Raw genomic sequence first — 27,295 nt, forward strand, 5'->3', positions numbered from 1 at the left:
TTATCTAAAAAAAGACTTTTCAATTATCCCATAAAAATTGGATTTTAAATTTTTTGAATGGTAACAGACTTGCATTAATCTTAAACTAGAACATGTGTAGTATTATAGAATAGCTGAAAACTTCAGAAACTCATAAAAGGCAAAATGGAATAATCTATTAGTCCACCCCTCAAAGGTAGCTGCTTTTTAATATATTATTATGTAAACTTCTAGGCACTTTTAAATGTCATAAACATATAATTTCATAATCTGATTTGTTCACTTAATATATTAAATGTATTTTTGCAAATTTTAACTTATATTGTGGTGACTCTTTAGTATTTCATTGTATGCATTATATATGCAGTGAAAATTATTTAACCAATCCCCAAATCTTTAACATCTTAGCTAAGAGCAGTCAGCAGAGGACACTAATGTCTTTTAGATTTTGTAACTTTTTCTTTATTCAAGTCTGTAGGCATACATGGGCCACACTAGTGATGCCTCCCAAGGTTTTGCAGTGAGTTGACTGATTGACTTCTGGTCAAAATAGCTATTAATGCAATAAGATGTTTCTTTTTTTCACATTTTGATAGATTTGGCTGTTTATTTTTCCTTAGTGTGAAATTGAGAGAGGTTATGTCAGAAATTCTTAATTAGGCCTACTCATAAACTTTAATATATGAAAGGTTCTTTTACCTATGTTATTATCAGGTGGTAGGACTGAATTCCATAATCTGATAATAGCAGAATAATGAAATTTAGAACTAGAAGATGCATTAGAAATTACTGGTTTACCTCTTCCTATCTTAGACATGATAGGAGAAGTCACAGAGAGGTGTCATATAGAAATTTACAGAGCTGTTTGTTGGTAATATTAAAACTAAAATTTATACCTTTTTTATCTTTAGTACTCTAGCATGAGCAAAACAAAACTTACTATTCCATTTATAGTTTTCTTATTTATTTGTCTGACTCTATATTCCTACTCATGGTTACTTCTACAGCTGTGAACATCAGTAGTAAGCCTGTCCTTGCTTAGTGCAATTGAAGAGTGATCAGAAATTCCCGTCAAAGGGCCTTTTCTTTTTGGAAGCAGGTATTTATAACCCCATCTGATTCATGCATGAATCTTACTTCACTGTTCACGTAGGCATCTTTGTTTTTATTGTTCTGTCTTTTGATCTCAAAATTCTATGTGGTCAAAGGAATTAGTTTTGCCCATGAGAAAAATTATGTGTTCTGCATTATTATACATTATTTTGCTGATCTATTCTATAAGTTGATATTATATCCAATTTTATTTTTCACACTACAGTTTAAAAGATGTTTTGTTTTGAATTTTAATTTTGGGGAATCACACATGATTTTTTTGATATTTATTCCATATGTTTGTGATCATTGAAACAAATCATTAACTGCTGTTTTTGAGTCATTTGATGTCTAATTCCTTTAAGCCACTTAAATAAGTTTTTAAAACTTTTTAAATAAAAACAGAAAATCAAATGTTGAAGAGAAAAAATAAAAATAAGTCTGTCTCGCTTTACTTAAATTTAATAGTACTTATTTACTAAATTCTGTTTTATTAACTTTTGGAACTTGTATGAATATATCTAAATCAAAATAAATTCTCGTCAAATGACAAGATAAAATTCAGAATAAAAGGAAAGGAAATTATTCAAGTGATGACAGATGATAGATAGTGTGTCTGCGAATGTATGTTTGTATGCTGATACAGATATTGATTCACTGACTGATTAATTGAGCTAGCATTTCAAAAGTGAACTTGCTTGCTTCCTCACTGATATGGTCTTTCTTCGACAATTCTACTTAGCAAAGCCAAGTATTTTATTTTTGTTTTTATTAGAGATTACATTAAATTACCAAATACCATTTAACAGGAAGCCCTGATAAAATACTAATCTCTTGCTCTGCTCATTTTCCTAACAAAGATCTTAGCAGGATTTGTTGCAAACAGATACAGAGCTATCATTTGGTGAAAGCAAATCACCTAGGGCCTTTCAACTCAAAGTGTGATTCTATGACCTGCAGCTTGACATCACTTTGGAACTTGTTAATAATTTAGAAATCAGCACTCCCATCCCAGATCTAGTAAATCAGAATCTGAATTTTTTTTTAAAAAAAAGAACTCCAGGTGATACACATTCACATTAAGTGTATGAAAAGGACAAATCTAGAGTATATTAAGAAAATTTTATATAGATCTAATAACTTAGCTTGTCCTTCTGTTTTAATATTAGAGGCTCTTATTTTTTATAATGATAGGCTGATCATTAAATCAACATCAAAATTTATGTAACATAAAGTCCTCTAGTTGAATGATTTATTGGTTTACAAAACTTAGCTCTGTTTTAAATCTTCATGTCATGAAATGTGTGTCAGTATAATTATATAACATATTATTTTTAAAATTTCCAAACAATCCTGTTTTTTAATTTATGAAACATTTCAAACACACAGGAGAGATATAATATCTCCCAATGTACCCACCACCAAGAATCAACAAATGCTTACATTTCCTTCAAAATTTGTTTAAAGAAATAAAACTGTACAGATACACCTTACGCCTTTTGGAATCTCCTGGTCCCTTTCAACTCTGTTTCTCCATGCCCTAAATTTTCTACCAATGTGAAGTCTGTTAACATAGTTTATTTCTAAGTTACATATGTATATTAACAGCCAATATGTAGTACTTTTCTATGTTTTAAATTCTTTGGTATAAATGATACGATGCTATATTTATAATTGTATGAATTTTTATTTTCACTCAACATTTGTTCTGAAATAACTCATTTACATGTTTCTATATTTTCTTAATTTTTCCGATGAATTTTAAAGTTTTGCTATTTATATTTATGATATAGTTTATTTAGAATGTATTTGTGTTTATGTAATCTGATATAGAGAACAATTTGAATAGTTAACTGTGCCTGGATAACTACTGGCAATCTCATCTTTCTCACTTGCTTATGTCAGTTCTTTCACAAACCTAATCCCCACATATGCTCAAATCTGTGTCTGGACTCTCCATCCAGTTTGGACACCTCTGCACTAATACTACCTGTTTCATTCCTATAACTTCATCAGTCATTTTTTAAAAAGAAATCCCCTCACCTTAGTCTTTGAAGTTTTCTTGGATACTTTTGTCCTATATTTATATATTTTCTATATTTTAATATTTTATACATTATATACTTTTATATGTTTTTATATTTTCATATTTATACTTTTTTATATATTTATATATATGTGTTTATATATATGTATATATACACATATTTTCTATATTTACTACTACTAATGATGATTTTTCTGTTGGGAAAAACTAAAACATATAGAAAGTTTATAAAGATCAATGAAAAATTCTTTGAGATGTTTACTGAAATTGAACTGGACTTGTAGATTGGAGTAAAACTGACATCTTTATGATACTATCATTTTTATTTATGAGCATAGTGACATCTTCCTGTATTGTTTTGTCATATCCTTCAACAAAGATTTATCTTTTTCTCCATTACATTTTTGTACTATTTTTGTCAGATTTAATCTCAGATATTGTTTAGATATTGTTGCTATTGTGAGTAAAATATTTTATTTTATTGTATTTATAAGAATTTATGGTATATGAGTGTATATATAATTTAGATATATACATAGATATAAATATACAGATACAGATAAGGATACATGTGTGTGCACATACATATGTGTGTTTCCAGCAATTTTGCTGAGTTCTATACACATGTACAATTTTGCGTGTGTATATGATTTTTCTGTGTATATGCAATTTTTCCCTCTGCAGATAATATTCAGCTTCTATGCTGTCTTCCAGTTCTTACATCTGTAATTTATTATTTATTTTTGGTATTACTGAACTGGCTAGGATTTCCTATGTGATGTTAGATACTAAATAATTGGGTAATAGCAGGCAGCTTTGTGTGCAGAATGATTTCAGTGGGATGTTTCTAAAGCCTCATACATTAACAGGATTTTTATATAAGACATATCTTTTGCCTGTTAGGGAACTTCATCCTATTTCTAGCTTGCTGTTAGTTTAAAAAATCATAAATAGTTGTTGAATCTTATACTTTCTCTTCATGTCCTAAATTCATATTGCTCTCATTTAATTTGTTATTTGAGTGAATTATATTAACAGCTGTACTTATGTTAAAACCTCATTGCACTCTTGGGATACACTTTTATTATGATGTATTTGTCGCATTTATGGCATCTATTGTCATACATTATATTAATCATTTTATATACATTACTGTGGGAGGATCTATATTTCATTTGGATGTTGATCATTGCATGCAACAATGAGATTGGTCTGTAATTTTTATTTCACTATATTTTTCTTATCTAGTTTTGATATCAAGAATAAATTATCTTCATAACACATAGTAGTTTTTCTTACTAGTTCCTCTTTTTCACACAGGTTGTGTAAGATATGGGTTATACGATTTGTATAGTGAGATATAACTCACTTAAAATAATAGCTGGGCCTTAAGTAAAATATCTTATCTTGAATGTATAACTAGTGGACAGAGGACAACATAATTCATGGTAAAGTGGATTCTGTAATCTGGGGGAAATGAATAAAATCATCAAGTCTGGGAAGGACAACATCAGCACTGACGCTAATACAAATCTACACTTCAACAGATTTCCAGAAATAACCCATCCATAATATGTTTAGAAAGAGCTTATTTATTATATAAATGTTTCTAAATTTTTTGAAAACACCCACATTGATATGTGTATAATAAAGTGTCCATAAATTTGGAAGCTATAACGAGTTTTAAAAAACTCATCAAATGATGCCTGTGAATGGCATAAGACAGATGGTGTAATTAAATTCTGAAAAGTAACTGTGGTTTAAGCACTCTTAACTCAGCACACACAGAGGGAAGAATTGATTGTTTTAAACTGAGAGCCATTCAACAACAGGTATTGTCTTGTTCATAATTTTTCCAGTACCTAGAAGACAGTAGGTACTCAAAAAACAATTCTTTATGAACAAATGAAGAACACTAGGATTATCAATAATAAGAAGTCATAAGAACTACTTTTCAACAATATTTAGAATTTCAAATGAGTGATCATTTGTAAAACACCTACATAGTGCCTGGAATGTGCATTTTCAGGACCAACTACCTGTCGGACAAAAGATGCTGGAAACTTTAAACTCTAGAACAGGATTTTCCACACTTTCATGTTCTTAAGGACCATGTGAAGAGATTGCTTTCAATGATTATTTCCAAATATTCCAATTCAGGAGAGCGGGACAGGAATCTATCTTTTAAACAAGCATAACAGGTGATCTAGATGAATAAAGAGCACAGACTATACTTTGGAAAATACAGCTCTAGAAAACACTGAAGTGATAACTAGAATAACTAAAGTGAATTGTCTATTGTTCAATCAGTTGAAAATTGACATAATAATTCACAAAGCAGTCATATTTTGAAACTTAAAATGCACAGTATTTAAAAAGTGTATTGCAATATGTGTCGGTAAGTAGATAAGAACCCCATGGAACTAGACAAAAAGTAACCGAATTATTCCTGTTGATCTGTAACCATCTGGTAGTGGGGATTAAGAAATAGTCCTCTCTGCATTAAATAATAATGTATTATCATTGCATTCACTCTCCTTTCCTCCACACCACCCACACATGATGGGATAATCACTCTTCTCCCAGCTTCAATATACAAAATATTTCTCAGAACACTATTTAGAAAATCCATGACTCTTGTCCTCTTCTCAGATCTACTATTTACACCTAAAATAAGAGTTTGTAAAGTTGTAGAATATGTGGGCTTCATGCAGAGTACAATCTGAAGCTCACCGTTCCTTTTCCAAAGTTCAATAATACTTTTCTTTCAAAGAGCTCTATGCATTGAACAATTTGCTTTTAAATCCTACAAATCATTTTTCCAATGAAGATTTCTTAATGTCCTTTGAGTGTGTGAGTTGGGAGCACAGGGGAATAAAGAAGAGGAAGAAAGTGGAGGTAAAAGGAAAAAAGGTGTTCAGGGAAAGAAAGCAATTACAACATCAAATGGCTAAAGGCAACATGAATTGTCCAATGACTTCGTTGTTAGAGACATGGGTGCTGCTGATTTTGGTGCTGAAAATAGTATACCTGGTACTGTGAGACTTTTTAGAACCATGGCTTTGACTCTTGGCTGCTATCTTAACACCACTCTGGAGTTCCTTTCCCTGGCTTCTCACAGTAGTACTATGTCAAATTTCTCACCTCTGAATGAAAACTATTTGCAAAGCCCTCTTCAGGTGAAACTTAGTTTTAATGAAATAAAAAATAAACGGATGTATCTGTTCTATGTATGGCATAAACCTGACACTTGATCAGTGTCATTTCTGTGTGGTGTGTCAAAGTGGGCTTTCCACGTAAATTCAAGTCACTTCCTTAATTTTTGAGGTCATTTCAATCATACAAGCTATGCTTTATTTTAGGAATCACAGGTATTGGCGAGGTTTATAGAAATCATTCTGATGAGATTAGGAAAATATTATTAGTTTTTATATAACCATTCTTTACTATAACTCTCACCCTCTGACTTAAAACATATGCTCTTTTTGAAAATGTTCATTAACCTTTCACATGATGTATAACTAGCTTTTTCACAGTGGATAAGAAAAAATCCCACTCTGAGTTTTGAAAGAGAGACCCAGTGGGAAACACACAAATGGTAAACTCTACCGAAGGACACAAAAAAGCCCATAAAACATCAGAAGGGTTATAGAGGTCTATGGATTTTAATTGCTGTGTGCCATTGGGCCTTTACAAAGCAATCAAGCAGGCAATCTCCAAAGACAGTCCTGCCATAATACATTTAACAATAGAGTTCTCACCCCATCGGCAGAGTAGAGTTTATGAAGGTCCCAATAGCAATTAATGACCTTGTATGCTGAGAGGGAGGGTGGGGGGAGGGGAGGGGAGAGAGAGAGAGAGAAGGGGAGGGTGGAGAGGAAGGCTGAGACTTAAGTTGGCTCACTTTTTGGTGTGTAAGAATAGAAATGTTAATTTCTACAGGAAGGAAGTAAAATTGATAGTAAGGGATACAATGACACTTGTAAGTATTTTGTTTAGTTTCTTTATTTTATCTTCCCCCCAGAGACAGAGAGAATTAGCTAAAAGAAGGATTGTTACATAAAAGATGGTTTTATTTTCTGGGGTGGGGAGAATGAAGTTGATAGATCTATTTATTTTTGACCATAAGGCACTGTTTCAAAGATTTCAATATAAACTGATGATGTAAACATTAAGATGTTCTGAACATCCAATTCTTATTGATTTTCCCAACTCACTGAAACTAATATTAATACTTATATTGCTTCGAATAACTGCTGTGTACCACACACTGCACATTATTTTATTTAATCCCATGATGTCACTCGCTTTAACTCATGGAGAAGAGCAGGTAGAGAGACAGCATAAGGCCAAAGTTCTAATAAGTGACTACAACGGGATTCTAGAAATTTTAAGAGCTTGAACTCAATGTCTCTCTACTACTCATATATACCACTGAAGCCAGTAACGTACACAGTGCTGTAAGAAGTCTCCTGTTCTGCAACAACTTTCTCTAAACTGTGGCGTAGGCTTCTGGAAGAATTGTAGAGTGCTTGGATATGATAGATGTCTTTTCCTTTCCAATCTGTCTTGAAATGTCCACTAAGCACAGACTTGGGTACTATATTGGGAGAATCTTTCCCACAAGGCGGCAGAGACTGAAAGCCATGGTTGCCTTTGCCCAATATGCCAGTGCTTTATACTTGCTATACCTGTTGGCCTCCAGAGAACACTGGTCAGTAGTCTCCTCATTTAATTCCCATTATTTACAGCCATTTTGCCAATACTGGTACTTTGACGTGGTTCCCAAGGGCTGAGTTTCTGTCTGTTGCCTCATATAGTGGGAGGTGGAAAGAGAAAGTCTAATCCAAACTTGCCAAGCTAAATAACAAGACAGAGAGAGAGAGAGAGAGAGAGAGAGAGAGAAAGAGAGAGAGAGAGAGACTTGCAAATTACATTTATAGCACATCAGATGGTTAAAATTTAGAACTTTCCCCCATCTCTTGCTTTTGTGGGTGGGACTTAGGTTATCCTTATGAACTTCTAACACTGAACATACATTACATTTTTTTACCCCCTCACCACAAATCCTGGCTTAATGGAAAATAAAATCTGCTTCAGTTTTTCCTAGATATTACTTTTAATAGTTCTCATTTAATTTTTGCTTTTGTCTTCCAGCATACCTTGTCTTCTGAAGAACAATCTATGATAGATGGGAGGTCTTATGACAGTGTAAATACTTCCCTTAAAACTCACCATGAAAAGTTTCATAAAGAAAATAATCATCACATAAAACATAACTCATCCTCTATTTTGTATAACATAGTACCATTTCTCACATCAAGAGGAAGAAACTCTGATAATAGCAATAAGTTTTCTTTTAATTTGAATCTGCTAAGAACAATGCTCTTTACAAAGTGTTCCACGTATTTACTTTTATTTAACCAAAGTTTATATAACATATTATAGTTTCTAAAGGTAACTTCCCATACACAATCTCTTATCTGTATTTTGAATATAAATGGTTCTATCCACCAAATTTCAATATACACCTGAAATTAAAAATAAATGCTTTGAACTCTAAAATTTAATTTGATCGCCCCACATAGAGCAGTACAAAAATACCTTAAGGTAAATAAAACAATATGTTTTTGACCCTTTTGAGGTCATTCAAAGTTTGCACATGCAAACTTCCAAACTTTCCAAAGGTTTTTCTCATTGTGAGTAAAAGCTAGTTATCTCCATGGCCCAAGAGGACGTATAAGACCTAAATGATATTGCCTCTTTAATCTGTCTTCTGAATCTTTTCCCGGCTCACCTAAGTCCAGCCACACAGGCCTTTACTCATCCTGGAACAAGCAAGAATTCGACTAACTCAAGGTCTTTGCTCTTGCTGTACCTTCTCCATAGAGGGTTCTTATAATGTTTACCCCACTCCCATACTTTCTGCCTTTACTGATTTACTTTCTTTTTCAGCTGATTTGTCACTCTCTGCCATATGCTTTACTAATTTATTTGTTTGATTGTTTCCCTGGACATAAGCTCCTTGAAGATCAGGATGTCTGTCTGTTTACTACTGTATTTCCTGAACCAAGGAAAATGCTGACATATATATAGTAGGAGCTCAGTGAAAAATTGTTGAGTGAACCAATGATTGAATGAATGAACAGTCTGCTTTGGCATGTAGTTTTTTTGTTAAGAGGCAGAGTCCAAACAGGTCAAAACGAGCTCCACTTTGCACTTGCACCTCTACAGGCCTAGAAAGGGGATTCAGTTCCTGACATCTGGCCACACTTCTTTACTCTCATTTCCAGTTCTCATTCACACCTGCTGCCTAAGCCTTCTGTTACCAATTACTGTCCAACCAAAAACATTCTTGTCCCTAGCCTATGTACTCCTTGTCCTTTCACCCTGCTGTGGTTTGAATGTGTCCCCCTAAATTCATGTGTTAGAAGCTTAAACCCCAATGCAACAGTGTTGAGAGGTGGGAACTTTAGGAGGTAATTAGGTCACATAGGGCAGGGCCCTCATTGATTAATGTCACTGTGTTGGGAGTGGGTCAGATATTGCAAGAGTGAGTTTGTTGCAAAAGTGAGTTTGGACTCCTCTTGTTCTCTCTCTCTCTCTCTCTCTCTCGCTCACTCTTTCTTGCCCTTTCTCTTTCTGCCATGGGATGACACAGTAAGAAGGCCCTGTTCAGATGATGGTTTCCAACCTCCAGAACCCAGAACGTAGCATGAGGAAACCTGACACTTATTTTTTTTTTTTTTTAGCAATCTTTGGGTAATACTCAAACACTAAAATTTTTTTATCTTTCCAAATGTTTCAATGTTTCTGAAATCAGGGCTCATTTTAATATCAACGTCAAAAGAAAACTTGCACCTTGCCAGAAAGAGGAGTATGTTGTGACACAGTTGTCAGCGCCTGTCTGTATGTGCTTAGCCATGTTAAAAATGTATCTGTTCATCCAGTGGCCACCTCAGTAGCATTATTTTCATTACTATTATCACAGGCAGTTGTTTTTAACCAGGAATTTGGGTTCATATGTGTAGACTAAACTGTCTTCAAATAATTCAAATTATGACAGCATTGAGATAAGCTTTCTTGGTTAGAAAGAAGAGCAGTAGAGTTTCAAAACAAATGTTTATAAGTGAAGCTAATACATGTCACTGATGGAAATATGCTTGTAGGCATGTAGAATCAAGTATTCTCTGGGCATGCTAAACTTGAGATACTAAGCTTTCAAGTTGGAATGTGTATTTAGAAGCTGGATATAAAAGTGTATATAGTATGCAGAGGATTCATTCTAAAAAGAGAAATTATGGAGTCATCAGGAAGAAACAGATGATGTAGTATACAATATTACCTGTCCTTTGCTTCCCAGTTACATGTTAAGATTGCATTTCTTAGCTCCTTGTGGTTAGGTGGGGCTTTGAAAATAGCCATTAGTAGAGCTATTCTAGGCTGGACCGTTTAACTTCAATGTGACAGGCTCAAGCCTCAAGAACTCTTCTTTTTTTCCCCCCAGCTGTTGTCTAGTGACAGTTCTCCGGATGAAGGCTCCTCCATTTGTCTGGGTCCCAGAATGAGTACAACTTATAGCATAACTCCCAGCTGACTCACAATGACATGACATGAATGAGAAATAGACCTTGCTGTTTTGGACTCCTGAAACATGGGAGTTACTTGTCATTACATCATAGCCTAGCCTATTCTGAATAATACAAAAATAATTAAAGCCATAGGACTGAATGAGGTCACCCAAGGATTGAGTGCAGAAAGAAAAAAGAAGAGGTCTAGCCATGCGCCACCCCAACATTTACTAGTTGGAAAGAGAAAAAGCCTGAAGATCAGGTAAAGAAACAGACTTTGGGTTATTTATTTTTTAAAATGACATTATTACTACTATTATATTATTTTTTGCTTTAAAATTGTCAGCAATATAATAAAAGCAATTTTTTCCCTTCAAGGGGTAAAGAGAACACTTCTTTAAATGCCAGTAACAACAAATTAAAGCAGGAATTTGGCTATATAATTGTAAAGCAGTATCTATTTCTGTATCAGAATAAATTGAGTCTAAGGCCTTTTTACCTCCAGTCTATAGATTCTTCTGACACAGTTTTGACTATTGGGTCTGGCATAGCCACAAGATTACCACTGTTCACAATCTGTGCTTAACTTCATCATTTATTCAATATATTTAGAATTGCGGTAAAACTTTATGGACATTTTGGCATGTGGCATTACATTAGTCTAGTACATCATAGTCCAGTGAAATTCAATAGCATATACCAGGGTTTTGACTATGTATCTATTCTGTTAATTGCAGTCATTTTGTTTTCCTTAATTGGATTATATATCTCTAAACTTCAGTTTTATATGAACGTTGAACCATTTGGAGTGACAGTTATTTGGTGCCTGAGTGATAGCCTGTAGAAAGACTTAAATTGGGCACACATACACATACACACACAATCTAACTACCTAAACTCTACAGTGTACACTGAACAATGTGTACACTTTGCTGTCATGATTTTATTGCATGATACATGATAGGCAAAAAGGTTGGTTTCATGGGTATTGATGACAAAATGAAATGTAACTCCATCTATAATTAATTTCCTTTGTTAGGCAGCCGTGACTATTGTGGTGGCTGTGGTGGGCCACCCACATAGAGGTGAGGTTTTTGGCATGCTCCTTGGTGCTGGTGGTATGCCTGGTTGTGGGGTGTGTCAGGTCCCCAGGCAGGCCCTGAGGCACTGGTGCAGTGAGCCTGGTAGTGGGAAGGGGGGTCCAGTCACCTGCTCCATGCCCCAGGCTTCCAGGCAGGGACATGACGAGCTGACAGTGTGCCTGGTTGTGGGCAGGGGGGGGTCCAGTCCCTGGCTCCATGCCTTGGATCACCAGCTGGGCCATGAGGTGCTGGTGTGGTGTGCCTGTTTATGGGAGGGGGGATCCAGTCACAAGCTCCAGGCCTCAGGTCAATGGGCAGACCCGGAGGCACTGGAGCAGTGTGCCTGCTTGTGAGAGGGGAGCCTTACCCAGGGATCTGGAGTATTGAGTTGGGGACCAGACCACCCTCCCACAACCAGGTACAACATGCCAGCACCTCAAAGCCAACCCTAGGACCCAGGGCATGGAGAAGGGGACTGGACCTCTCTCCCACAACAAGGCACACCACGCCAGTACCTCGGGGCCCACCTAGGGACCTGAGGCAAGGAGAAGGGGACTGGACCTCTCTCCCACAACCAGGCACACTGTGCTAGCACCTTGGGCTCCACCCAGGGACCCAGGGCATAGAGAAGGGGACCAGACAACCCTCCCACAACCAGGCACACCATGCCAGCACCTTGGGGCCCACCCAGAGACCTGAGGCAAGGAGAAGTGGACTGGACCTCTCTCCCACAACCAGGGACACTGTGCCAGCACCTCAGGGCCCACCCAGCCCAGAGGCATGCACAAGGGGACTGGACCCTCCTCCCACACCAGGCACAAAACGCCAGTACCTTGGGGCCCACCTGGGTATCCGAGGTATGGAGAAGGGGACCAGACCCTCCTCCCACAACCAGGCACACTGCACCAGTACCACAGGGCCCACCCAGGGACCTTGGACATGGAGAAGGGAACCAAACACACTCCACAGCCGGGCATACTGCCAGTGCCAAGGAGCATGCCAAAAACAGCACCTCCACATGGGTGGCCCACCACAGCCACCACAATAACCATGGCTGCTGCAAAAGTGGCTAGACGTCACAGCCACCACGCAGATGGTCCACCAACCACTGGAGTGCATTCACACAAGAGTCACCAGCAGAGATAAAGAAAAGAAGAGTATGTCTCTTTCCACAAAACCCATTTCAGAGTGACAGAAGAAGCATCTGCTCTATGATAATACTGGGGGACCTGATCACATCTCGCAGCATTGGACAGACCATCTAGGCAACAAGTTAACAGAGTAACCATTATCCTTTCAGGAGAGAAGAGACTTAGGGTAATTAGAGGGAAGAGGGGGAGGGAATGGAGGAAGGGGAGAGGTTGGACAAGGGACATAAAGAATAATTACGATTTGTAACAATATATATGCTAGTAATATTGATTTAATCAACATATCTCAATGTTCAACCCCCAAAATATGTATAATCAATTTTGATTCAATAAAAAAATAAATAAATTTTAAATAAATAAATAAATAAATAAATAAAAATAATTGGATGTCTCTTGCAAAAAAAATAAATAAATAAAATTAAAATTAAAATAAAAATCTGTTTACCACACAGTGGTTGGAATGATTCTTTTAAGATATATTTCTTAACATGACACATCCCTTCTCTCAGCACTCAATCTCTTTCCATCACTCTTAGACAAAATCCAAAGTTCTTAGCATGGCCGTTAATTTCCCTGTCATCTTGTCCGTAGTGTGTCATCTTAAACACTCTCCTCCTCACTTACAGTATTGCACTGTACTAACTTCTTTACTGTTTTTCAAACTTCCCACAAATATTCTGAGATTAACATCATGGCCTTTGCCATTCCATCGACTTGGAGCTCTCTTACCCAATCATCTGCATGTCTCATTCTTTCATTTCACTATGATTACCACTGAAATATCACCCCTCACTCAAGCCCTCTTTCCCCAACTCTTATCTAAAATAACATTTCTCCTCCTGATGGAGTTTGGATGTTTTGTCCTCCCAGAATTCATGTGGAAATTTGATCCTCAATGTGGCAGTGTTGGGAACTGATTGAGTCATGGGGGTGGATCCCTCATGAATGGATTAATCCTCTCTCTAAGGGAGGGGGGATTAATGAGTGAGTTCTCGCTCTATTAGTTCCCATGAGAGTTTGTTGTTTAAAGGACGCTGGCACCTTCTCTCTCTCTCTCTCTCTCTTGCTTCTTCATGCCATGTGACCTGCTTGTACCCGCCGGCTGCCTGCCACTTTCCATCATGAGTAGAAGCAGCCTGAGGCCCGTGCCAGATGCAACTGTCCCAGAATCGTAAGCCAGATAAACCTCTTTTCTTTATAAATTACCCAGTCTCAGGTATTTCTTTTATAGCAACACAAAATGGACTAATACACCTCCCTTCCCCGACAACACCCCATCTCCTTGCTCTGCTTCTTTCCAAATGCCAAAAACCATGGTTTTAAAGGAAAATTGAAGGCAAAACAAGCAATCATGAGTAAAATACAAGAAGAACTGTCTTGTAAAGATAAAGTCAATATTAAATGCCATTTTGATCAAAGGGCAGAACACGTGGCATCCCTTGCTTTTATGCTTCATTAAGGACATCTCTTTACCCTTGGAGGCTGCCAGGGATTCTTAAGCCCATGATTTGGGTCCTCCTTTAATATGACCTATTCTTCCACTTTTCTTTACTAGAAATCTTGTAAAATGAATGGTCTTCTCTCATTGTCTCTATAATCTCCCTTTCATTCAATCCACTGATTATTTTATGTGTTTGCTATGCTTCCAATTCTGCTCGCAATTGCCCTGGCAAAAGTCAAAGCCTATTGAATGAATAATTAAATGGGATTGGTAGGGTTGTAAAGTTTCTTTTTAACAAACACCTTTCCAAAAAGAAAGAAACAGTTTTTTTCTAATTAAATATAAAAAAAATAAGAGATCAAGTTTTAATCACAGCTACAGTTGTTTTCTCACAGACTTAAACAGAACATTTCCAGAAAAAATCCAATTTCATTTGCATTCAAATTTCTTTTCCCTCAAGCCTATACTGTATAAACTTCAGTTTGGATTAATGTGATCTCCTTTACATAAAAGGCTTGCTTCTTTTACATAACACTTCAAAATTATCATGCTATTAATAACCTCAAAATATGTTGATGAGGGTGTGATGAGCACAGGAAACATTATATACAATTTGCAATAGATCTACATAGCGATTTTTGTAAATGAGACAGTGTGAACTTTGAAGACAACCATAAAAGTAGTGAGACATCAAGGAGAGTACTTCAAAGTCTTGAAATTAAAGTTATCATCAGGTTCAGTAATTTCCAAGATTACTTAACCATTCTGAATAATCACAGTATCACAGAACCAAATCGAGAAGATTTTGAGCAACTTATGAGTAATGGGCTTAGGTCACATCATAAAGGAGCTTATAAACCAAGCTTCCAACCAATAGGGTTATTATCAAGCTGAATGGTTTGTTCGGGTAGTATTTATTGATTTATTAAAAACAGACTAATTATGAGCCCATCAGGTGGTTAAGTATTATGGAAGCATTTAAAACATAGAAATTAAAAGGTAGTCTCTCCAACCTCATTGAACACTCACATACATGCACACAGTACACACATACACATATACACAAGACAGAATATGTTCATGAAGCACAGTTACCAAAAAATTTAAGATTTCTTAGAAAATATACAGTGGATCATATCTATAAGCTTAGTGGGCATCTTGTTTTAGCTGAAAAACTTAACAACCAAGAAGTTAATAGTGTGATGATGATGATAAAAATAGCTAACATCTATACCCCATTGATGTCATTGTGCCCTGTTTTGACATGAATAATTAGCTAATATACTTGTAAAAATACAATTCTATAAGCTAACCTAGCTCCAAATCCTTCAAATGAAAAACCTAACTTTAGTGCAATATTTTTTGTGGCTTCGAGTTTCCCTTTTCATTGAATTTTACTGATTGTAAGCCTCCACTAGGCCATTCTGCATAGCTATTAAAAACAAGGGCTCTAGAGCCACACTACTTAACTTTTATGCCCTGGCTTTATCCCTTATTAACTGTTTGACTTCAGATGGGTTACTTAGATACTCTGTGTTTTCTTTTTCCCTTTCTATACAGAAAATAATAAAGGTATTTATCTTAAGGAGTTGTTGAAAGAGTAACTAAATTGACAGTCTACAAAGCACTCAGAACAATGCCTGGCACCTAGTAAATACCTAGCATATGTTAGCTATAATTATTACCTTAATTATTAATAATTTTAAGTAGTTAAATACCATAACACATTATTTAGTATCTTATTTGTTTCTATTCTGTCAGAAAGGTGCCTAGTATAACAGTAGCTACTTAATAATTACTGGTATGAGGGAAGTGATTGTTTAAATAAATAGTTTTACTCTGTTCTGTATATTTCTTGTGCTTCTGTCTTCTCACTACCAGACTTCCAATCATGAGTTATTCATCTGGCCTAAAAGTGTAGAAAAATATAATCTGTCTAATATGAAAATATAACATAGCAACCAAGATCATAAGACTAACCTCACAGTAGATCCACCAGAAGAGTACCTAACAGTGGAGTAGGTAACCTGGAGTGGAGGTTGTCTTTGGAAGAGCCCAAGGGAAGAGTATCTAACTCAGAAAAAGAAAAAAGGATCACATCTGGTTCTGAGTAATCCAGGAAAGAAGCTGCTCAAGTAGGTTTAAATTATGATATCTTTTAATAATTTATATGTCATCGTACCCATTATGGAAAACAATAATAATAATTCACTGAACATTTACCATGTTTCAGACTCTGTGTTAAGTAAGCACTTTAACTTCTGTATTTTATTTTGGTTATATGTACTTTTTAGCTATTACTATTCCAATGTTAAAAATTATAAAACTAAGACTTAGAGAATTTAAGCAATTTACTTAATGTCACCCACTAGAAATTAATAAAGCTAGTATTTGAATCTAGCGAGTCCATGCTTTGCTCATAATGACATTTAACTCTGATACTCAGATCCTCACCATTACTCCCTGAAGAGTTTTCTCAGGTAGGTAGAATAAAATATATTTGCTATGTGCTCTTTCATGTGTCAAGGAGCTTTAGAATTTATAGATGATGAACCAAACATTATTATTGCCTTTATGGAGTCTACACTAACAGGAAAGAAGGTGATCTGGCCAAAATTATTTTACATGGAGAGAACACCAAGGAAATAATGGATACCTATATTTTTCCAGGTAGAAGAGATTCTACAGCTGACTGTCATCTTCTTAGTAATTCTGGTCAAAATACTCCTTCTTTATAAAATGCTAAAATGCAATGTTTCTATCCTCACATCTCCTGGTCAACATTTTGTGCATTCTGCTTTCTAATGCCAGGAAAGTACATTAAAGCAGGGAGCTGAAAGAAAGCTATAGAAAGCAGGGAGACTGCAACCTGAATAGGCAGTTTACATAGTCATGAAGTCACTTTGGTTCCAACGAAGGATGTCAGCATTCACTTTAGAGTTATGCTTTAGAAATATTTACAAATTCCCAAACCTAAGGAAACAAACCATCGTGTTCCTTTCCTCTAACTGTGCGCCCACCAAGTAGAGGAGAGTACATATAATAAGTTCATGAAGCTGTTGCTAAGGTTCACACTCTAAAACATTTTGTTACATAGAAAACTAACAGCAACCAACACAAAGAAAAAATAGAGCATTAAGGATGAATATTAGAGATTCCTTTTTTCCCCATTTGTTTTCAGTCTTTGCTCTGAGGGGAGACATTATCTTCATTTTTATGGACAGTGGAGAGAATGTTTATTTACTATACAAATGTCCTTGAAAACATGATTCAAAACAAAGGTTGTCAGTGCCTCAACTCAGGGAGAATCACCTCCCAACAAATCCAGAGCCAATACTGTTCACCCTTTTTTTTTTTCCTGTTGCTTTTCAAATATTCAAATACCGTGAATAACTGATAAACCCTTTTTTCACTTATATGTTATGTTAGTTTTTCAGTTTCAAGGCTAAAGCTACTGATATCAAATGGTGTCTAATCTATGTGCTTCCCGTCCCCAACATAAGAAATGGGTCTTCAAACAAGTGAGGCAAAATGCTAGCAAGTCTCCTATCTCTTTCAAATATAAGATCTCAGCTCCTCTACCCGTCTTGCCCTAACATTTGCTATTTTCTGTGGAGATATTGTAGAGTTTGCTAATATGCAGTATAATGTGTGCTTAGAAAGACTGATCTACAAATGAGAAGTATTCATTCCCAAGATACATATCACAGCCAAAAGGTGTTAGTGATAAACTCTCAATGTGGGTAATCATTATACTTAAAAAAGAAAATAGAGAGAGAGCACACCCCCCCAAACTGATAAAAGACAGCAGAAAAATATTATTTTGAAATTGAAATTAAAAATGGAACACTTTATCTAAGGGAACATTAGATTAACTTTTGATATAAACAAATAGTCTTGACAGGTGGTTTGCGTGTTACTGGTGAGAACAAGGCATTTCTGAATCTGATAAAAGCAGCAGTGTGTTTCTGTTTCCAAAAGGTTATAAATAGTAAAATGAAAGTTCTACGTTAATCAATTGTATTGTACCTGACTGTCTAAAATAATGAAGCAAACTAGAGTAAAGGTACAAAAAAGATGACAAATTAAATATGTTTTGACTTTCAAATAAGGTATATTAATTATAAAAAAATACTGCAATGCTAAAATGATCAATTAATAAAGATAATGAACTTAATTGACATCTTTTAACTTGTAATGCTATATCAGCAAAGCATTATCATGAATAATAATTTGATTTCTAATAAACATTCACAAGGAGAAAATGACTTGCTTAAAGTATCAAGATTTTTATTTTAGTTTTTTTTTACATTCTTGAAGCTCTTTGTTTTAAATTATTACTATTATTTTAATTTTATCATTACACAATGTAAACATTTTTTATGGCCCTTTATAGATTTTTCCCTAAGCCTTCTTCCCCCTCACCATTCCCCATCTCTGTTGGCCTAAGTTCCATTCTCTCCTTTTGCAAGTTTAAGGAATTATTGTGATTGTTGTATCTTTCTTTCATTTTTCTTTTCTTTTTGGCCCCCACTTATGAGTGAGGACATGTGATATTTCTTTTTCTGTACTTGGCTTATTTCACTTAATATAATTTTCTCTCAGTTCATCCATTTTGCTGAAAGTGGCAGAATTTTATTCTTTTTTATAGCAGAGTAGGTTTCCACTGTGTATATATTCCACATTTTCCTTATCTAGTTATCCATCAATGAATACTTAGGTTGGTTCCAATGCTTGTAATTAGAGCTGTGAATAGAGCTGCCATAAACATGGGAGCACAGGTGACCTTCGACGTGATGATTTCCATTCCTTTTGGTATGTACCCAGTAGTGGGATTGATGGATCATAGGGCAGTTCTATCTGTAGTTGTTTGAGGAAACTCCATACTGTTTTCCATAATGGCTGCACTAATTTACAGTCCCACCAACAGTACAGGAGGGTCCCCTTTCTCCACATCCTAACTAGAATTTGTTATTTTCTGTCTTTTTGATACTGGCCAGTCTAACTAGCATGAGATGATATGTTAATGTGATTTTCAATTGCATTTCCCTGATGCTGAGTGATGTTAAGCATTTTTTCATGTGTCTGCTGGCTATTTGTATATCTTCTTTGAGAAATGCCTGTTGAGCTCCTTTGTCCATTTTTAAATTGAGTTACTTGCTTATAACTGTTAAGTTGTTTGAGTTTTTTGTGTATTCTGGATACCCTACTAGGATGTATAGTTTGCATATATTTTCTCCCATTCTGTAGGTTGTCTTTTTATTCTGTGAACTGTTTCTTTTGCTATGCAGAAGCTTTTTAGTTTGAAGTTTGATGTAATACGACTTGTTTATTTTTTATTTTGTTGCCTGAGCTTTTGGGGTCTCATTCATAAAGTCTTTGCCCAGTCCTACTTCCTCAACTGTTTCCCCTGTTTTCTTTGAGAGGTTTTATAGTTTTGCATATTACAAAGAAGTCTTTAATCCATTTTGAGTTTATTTTGACATATAGCACGAGATATAGATCTAGTTTCATTCTTCTACATATGGATATGCAATTTTCCCAGCACCATTTATTGAAGAGGAAGTCCTTTCCCCAGTGTATGTTCCTGATGCCCTGGTCAAATATCAGTTGGCTCTAAATATGTGGGTTGATTTCTGGTTTCTCTATTCTGTTTCTTTGGTCTCAGTGTCTTTTTTTATTCCAGTACCATGCTGTTTTGGCTACTACCACTTTGTAGTATAATTCGAAGTCAGACAGTGTTGTACCTTGGGCTTTATTTTACTTATTTATTTTTGCTCAGGATTACTTTGGTTACTCAGGATCTTTTTATGTTCCATATGAATGTAAGGACTGTTCTTACTTTTTCAGTGAATAATGTTATTGGTACTTTGGGATTACATTGAATCTGTAGATCACTTTGGGTAGTATGGACATTTTCACAATGTTAATTCTTCTAATCCAAGAACATGGAATGTCTTTCCATCTCTTTATGTCCTCTTTATTTTCTTTCAGTAGTGATTTGTAGTTCTCAGTGTAGAGATCTTTCACCTGCTTGGTTAACTGGATTCTTGGGTATTTTATTCTTTTGGAGGCTCTTGTAAATGGGCTAGCTTTCTTGATTTCTTTTTCTGCTAGTTCATTGTTGGTGTATAAAAGTGCTACTAATTTTTGCATGTTGATTTTGTATCCTGTAACTTTACTGAAATTATTTCTCAGCTCTAAGACTCTTTTGGTAGAGTCTTTAGGTTTTCCTGTATATAGGATCACATCATCTGCAAGCAGGGACAGTTTTTCCATCCATCTTTTTCATTCATTATGCACTTTAATTCTTTCTCTTGACTGATTGCTCTAATACTTCCAATACTTCCAATATTGTGTTGAATAGGAGTGGTAAGAACAGGCATTCCTGACTTGCTACTGTTTTTAAAGGAAAAGCTTTCAGCTTTTCCTCACTCAAGATGATATTGGCAGGAGGTTTGTCATATATGGCTTTTACTGTATTGAGATACTTTCCTTCTACTCCTAATTTGTCATGATACTTTATTGTGTAGGTCGTTGAATTTAATCAAATGCTTTTTCTGCATCTATTGAGATAATTGTATGGTTTTTGTCCTTGATTTTGTTGATGTGGTGTATCACATTTATTGATTTGCATATGTTTAACCATCCTTGCATCCCTGGGATGAATCCCACTTGATCATGGTTTATAATTTTTTTGGTGTGTTGCTGTACTTTGATTGTTAATATTTTGTGGAGGATCTTTTTTTGTGTGTACGTTCATCAGAGATATTGCTCTATAGTTTTCTCCTTTTGTTGTGTCTTTGTCTGATTATGGTATCTGAGTGATGCTGGACTCATAGGATGAGATTGGAATGATGGCCTCTGATTTAATTAATTGGAATAGTTTGAAAAGAATTTGTATTAATTCTTCTTTAAAGGTTTGGTAGAATTCAGCAGTGAAGTCATCTGGTTCTGTGCTGCTCTTTGTTGTGAGACTGCTGATTACTGCTTCAATCTTGTTGCTTGTTATTAATCTGTTCAGGTTTGGTATTTCTTCTCAGTTCAGTCTTGGTAGTTTGCATGTGTCCAGAAACTTATTAATTTCTTCCAGGTTTTCAAATTTGTTGGCATGTAGTTGTTTATAATAGTCTTAAAGCTCTTTGTATATCTGTGGTATACATTTGAGTGTCTCCTTTTTCATTTCTGATTTTGTTATTTGGGTTTCTGCTCTTCTTTTCTTAGTGAGCCTAGCTAATAACTTGCCTATTGTGTTTATCTTCATACAAAACCAACATTGATCTTTTGTATCATTTTTTGAGTGTCTATTTCATTTAGTTTTGCTCTGATCTTAATTATTTCTTTCTATCTACCTATTTTGGGATTGGATTGTTCTTGTTTTTATTCTTTGAGGTGTAGCGTTAGGTTGTTTATTGAAATCTTCCTATTCTTTTGGTGTAAGCATTTATTACAATAAACTTCACTTCTGTGTTTCTCTGTTGATTTGTTGCCTAGATGATCTCTCTAATGCTGAGATGGGGTGTTCAGGTCCCCAAGTATTATCACATTGGGAACTATCACTTTCTTTAGGCCTAAAAGTGTTTTCTTTTTTATTTGTGTACTCCAGGGTTGGGCACATATATATTTATGATTGTTATGTCTCCTTGCTGGATAGGTGCCTTTATCATTATATAGTGGTCTTCTTTGTCTCTTTATATGGCTTTTGGTGTAAAGTCTATTTTATCCAATATAAGAATAGCTAATCTTGCTCATTTTTTGGTTTCCATTTGCATGATATATATTTTTTCAATCCCTCACTAGTAGTCTGTGTCTGTCTTTTCAGGTGAGTTGAGTCTCCTGAAGACACAATATAGTTGTGTTAAGTTTTTTAGGCCAGTTTGTGTCTTTTCAGTGGGGAGTTTAATCCATTCACATTAATTGTTGTTATTGAAAGGTATTGACTTACTCCTGGCATTTTATCAATTTTCATTTGGATGTTTAAAATATCTTTTGTTTCTTTCTTCCCCTTCTATTGATTGGATTTTTTTGTTTGTTTGTTTGTTTTGTTTAGTTTCTTTTTTAGGTGGCAAGATACAGTTTCTTTCTCTTTCTCATTTGCAATTTTGTTTAGCCAGTAGGTTTTATTCTTTGTTGTGTATTTTTGGTAATGATTATCATTGTTTGGATTCTAGATGCAAGACTTCCTCAAGGATTTCTCATAGGATTGGTCATGTGGTGGTGAACTGCAGTTTTTGCTTGTCTGGAAAATACACTATTTCCTTCTCATTTCTGAAGGATAGCCTTGCTAAGTATTCTTGGATGGTAGTTTTTTCTTTTTTCTTTTTTTTTTTTCTTTTAGTGTTTTGATATATCATTCCATTCACTTCTGCCTTAGAGTTTCTTTTCAGAAGTCTGCTGTTAGCCTGATAGGGGCTTCCTTATAGGTGACTTGCTGCTTTTCTCTTACTGCTTTTAGGATTCTCTCCTTGCCTTTGAGCTTTTCCAGTGTGACCATAATTTGTCCCCAAGAGGACCTTTTTGGATTGAATCTGTTTAGGGATTTTTGAGCCTCCTGGATCTGAAGGTCTGTGTCTCTCCCTGTACCTTTTTTCCTTTATTGTTTCATTGAATATATTTTCAAAGCCTTTTCCTTTCTCATCCCTTCTGGAAAAACCATAAGCCAAATGTTTGTGTGCTTAAGGTTGTCTGCTAGCTCTCTTAGATTTTCCTCTTTTAAAAAAAAAATATATATTATTATTTCTGTTCACCTGGGTTTTTCAAAAATACTATCTTTGAGATCAGAAATTCTTTCTTCTGCCTTTTCTCATCTACTGTTTAAGCTGTCAGTTGTGTTTTTTACTTCATCGAGTGAATCTTTCAGTTCCATGAGTTCTGCTACATTCTTTTTTAAGGTATTAATTTCTTTGTACATTTCCTCCTTCATATCCTGGATTATTTTTCTCATTTCATTATGTTGTCTAACTGAGTCTTCTTGTATCTCAGTGAGTTTTCTTAAGATTGTTGGTTGGAATTCCTTCTTAGTCATTTCAGGGGTTTCCTTCTCTATAAGGTCTAATATTTGAAAATTATTGTATTCCTTTGGTGGTGTCATTTTTTCTTGGGTTTTTGTATTTCCACTATCTCCATGTTGATTTCTGGTCATCTGGTAGAATTATTGCTTCTTCTATTACACTGGAGTAGGCTTTGAGGAGAGACACATCCTCTTCTTTTTTCAGTCTCTTCTGGTGACTCTCCTTGGGCCAATGCAGTTGAATGGCTAGCAGGCCTCCTGCATGGTGGCTTTTGCTACTAATGTGGTGGCAAGCTGCTGTTGCAGCAGCCACAACTGTGGTCGTGGCTGTGGTGGGTCATGCATGCATATGTGGTGTTTTTAGCCTGCTTCTGACTTCTGACAGTCAGCGGGCACTGCCTACATCTCCTGACTAGGACTCCATGCATGCTCCTGCCTTTTACTATATGGCCAAGATTTGTTTTACATATCAATCTTTTAGGTAAGTTATCAGAAGCATATCCCATTAGAAATTAATAAATCAGGCTTTTAGGTTTTAAATTTGTTCATGAGTGTTTTGTTAGTGCCTCTGAACTCGAACCTTCACAAATGAAGTACAGAGTTTACAGCCATTATGGCCTTATTTAAATATCATACCTTCTTTGTAAACTGGCCAGCTAGTCATCCTCTTCTGACATCCCTTCAGGACCAAATTCTTCCCTCCAAATTCCAGATAAAGAAATATGGTAGAAATCCACATGATTCCAATGTCAACCTTATTTTCTAAAATGCATTGTCAGACAATTAAATGAATACTTAAGATAAGAACTATCTAAAAATATCCAGGATGGATGCTTATCATAATAATCACCTACAACCCAACGGACATCATACATTTAAGTCAAAACACATGATCAGTGCTTAGCCCTAATGAGCACTCAATACATTGATTCATATCACTCTCACACACACACAAACACACACACTGTAATCAATTTGCAAAGTTACCATGTGGAGTATACACTTCAGTTACAAATAAGTGTACTGAGCAGCAAACTTGTAATTTATATACTGTTTTCTATGTTTGAGAAGAGGTATACTTTTAATGTAATCATCCTTCTATTGTTTTACTAAATAAGATACTTTTAAAAATTAATTTATGAGACATTTGAGGGAGTTTTTTTAATTTAAAAAATAAATGTCTAGGTATGTTAATATTCTCATTGATACATGGCCATTTTTATTAATGAATACAAAGCTATACTATCTACCCTAAGTGAACCAATGCACAGTATATTCATGTATTGAAACAATACACTGTACCCCACAGATAAGTACAAATAAATGTTAAAGTAAAATTTAAAGAAGTAAAAAGAAAAGAAATATCTAGATATTAACAAGTTCTCATTAATACATGACTATTTTACCTACAGACTAGAAATTTTCACCTAAATATGTCTATTACTGAATTCATATTCTGCTAGGGACTGATATAGACATCCAGTATTTTGGTTGCAGATCATAAGAATATTTCAGACTGTATTTTACAGAGATTACCATTTCTGTATTTTACAGAGATAATCTATTCCAGTATTTTAGGTTTATTTGAACAAATTTATGTAAAATAAAGTCTAATTTATTTATCTAGTAAAAATCATTTTGTCTTCTTTTCTTTTATCTTCTCTACTCATGATTGAAGTCAAATGGAATACTATTAAATTTTGGAAACTAGTGATTTTTAGGCTTCTTTCTTGCCCCACCAAGGAACATTTCATTATTTCTTCATAATATTAATGAAATTTTAACATATATGTTGCTTACTTATGATTTTTAGAATTTTTTCCATGAAAAAAAGCTACGTATTTTCCACAAAATATATACATTTTAAAGATAGAACATTAACCAAATTTTCAAAATTCAGAAAAAGATTTAACTGATTTCAATATAAATGTACACATATTAAAGACGTCTTACATTTTAGGTCATACATCAGTATTTATTTCATTGTACTTTCATGATGTTTCTAAAAAGCAAGACAGGGAAATATCTGCATGTCTCATATGAGAAACAAGTCCAAAGAGGTAGAGTGAGTAAACAGCAAGCTAAAACTAAAGACAAGGCTCCAACCTCTCATCTCTCCAGTCCTTTTCACAGAGAGTCAATATTATGCTTGGAGTCTAGTTCTAACGTTTGCATATTTGGTGAAAACAGTGCAGATGAAATTATTTTGAAATTTTTCTAAATGATCTATAAAGTATTATACAGTATACATGATTCTGTTTGCCCAGCCCTATAATTATATCTGTCAGTTTGCTGGAACTTTAAACTGAAGCAGCAAGGTACAGTAGATATGAAATATCAGAGTGAATTATGAGATTGGCCAGCCTATAGGACTGACAAGACATTAAATAGGAAACAACAAAAATATAATACAATTGTTCACTCAAGTATTGTATTGAAGCTATAATAAACTCTCGAGTAGATGCTAGGAAAAAAATTCAGGGAAGACTTAATGGTGGGTATGTGGAGAGGCTGTACTATGCATCCCAACATGTGAAATGGGGGAAGATAACTGCTTAGTAAAGGGTCTTCAATGGGATTACTGAAATAATTTTATCTATGCCCTCTGCAGTATGAGGTACACAAGGACCAATATTTGTCTCACACTGAGAAGTCTGAATGGCCAGAGACAGACTGGCCCATAACAAACTTACAAGTCAAAGTAGAGGTAGTTGCACTGGGATTGGCATGCACTTTCAGATTTTGTTTGGTTGAAGTGTGTATTAGTGTTTTCTTCGGACCAGGAGCAAACTACAAGCAACAGAGGAATAGTAAGGGAGTTGACTGTGTTCTTTCCGATAGAAGCACCTGTCCTTTACCAGAAATTGGATTCCTAAATTTCTAGTTGCTTATGAATAATTAAGGTAAGAAGGGGAATTGTAGATAAGAGGTCCTGAACAATGGGGAAAGGGCATTTAAATAACTCATTAGATTGGCCCATGGCATGTTTTTCAGACCACAGAGTTCATCAAATATAAATAGCAAGTTCATTCGAAAAAAATTCTGTGATTCAATAACATTAGAAAAAAGTTACCAAAATTCCTCTCTTGAATTTACAGTATATATTAGTACATTACAGATCCTGAAAATTCTTGCAGTAAACACAATTTAATTTTGATTAACACATTATTTATAAATAATTTCTTTGATTATGAACTTCTCCATATACCAATTAATATCATGTATATATATATTATATATATGTATAGATATAGATATAGTCGTTGTTGGAACACAGATTAAGAAACCTTGCTCAATATTAACTCTCACATCTCCAAATATCAACATATTTGCAAAAGAAAAATGGTTTGCAAAAATTATTTCATAACGTATGAGTCACAACTGTACTTACTCCACTTCAGTAATAAATAAATCCTAAAATCTCAGTAAATTAATCCCCAAAAGGTTTATACATCTCTCATGTCACAGTCTGATGCTGACTAAGTGGTTCTTTCAGGTGGTATTCTTCTAAAAGTGACCCAGGGAACTGAGTTACTTCCATTTTTGTCACCTTGCAGTTCTACTATTTCACACTTCTTTCTTCAAACCTCAAAGATAAGAAAGAGGAAAATGGAGACACCCTACCGTTCTTGCTTGTTTCTACCCAGAAGCGTCACTACCTTTCACTTTCTCATTGGTAAGAACTCGTTACATGGTTTCAACCTAACATCAAGAGAGGCAATGTAAACTTTCTCTATGACCCAGAAAAAGAAATTGTGGTGAACAAAAATCATTTTCTCTGGCACACATCAGATGCATTTCAATAACATGAGGGGGGAAAAAAAAGAGACAGAAGCCAGGAAGTGGTTTTCATATTTGTATACTTGGGGTTCTCATATTTGCAACCTGTTTTCCATTCCTATTTCCAATATTTTAATTCATA

Source organism: Cynocephalus volans, chromosome 16 (assembly GCF_027409185.1).
Source record: "Cynocephalus volans isolate mCynVol1 chromosome 16, mCynVol1.pri, whole genome shotgun sequence".
Classification (NCBI taxonomy): Eukaryota; Metazoa; Chordata; class Mammalia; order Dermoptera; family Cynocephalidae; genus Cynocephalus; species Cynocephalus volans.